This window comes from Penaeus monodon, chromosome 27, assembly GCF_015228065.2.
Source record: "Penaeus monodon isolate SGIC_2016 chromosome 27, NSTDA_Pmon_1, whole genome shotgun sequence".
NCBI lineage: Eukaryota > Metazoa > Arthropoda > Malacostraca > Decapoda > Penaeidae > Penaeus > Penaeus monodon.
The window spans coordinates 34972532-34972740 of record NC_051412.1 but is presented as its reverse complement, the minus strand read 5'-3'; positions in this window follow the sequence as shown (position 1 = coordinate 34972740).

Below are 209 nucleotides of genomic sequence, written 5' to 3'. Positions count from 1 at the left end.
CAATTTTCCATTCTGAATAATTACATATTGCTTCATAGAAAAGAAGTTTATAATTTTCTCAAAGTGGCCACACCCCCAAGCCTAGCTAATATAATACATGTAAAATTGACATTAAATCTCGAAATATAAAAAACTGAAATTAAATGAAGTCTAAGTTGTATCAAAACTCTTATTGTAGCATGAACTGTAACTTTAGCATAAGAAACATG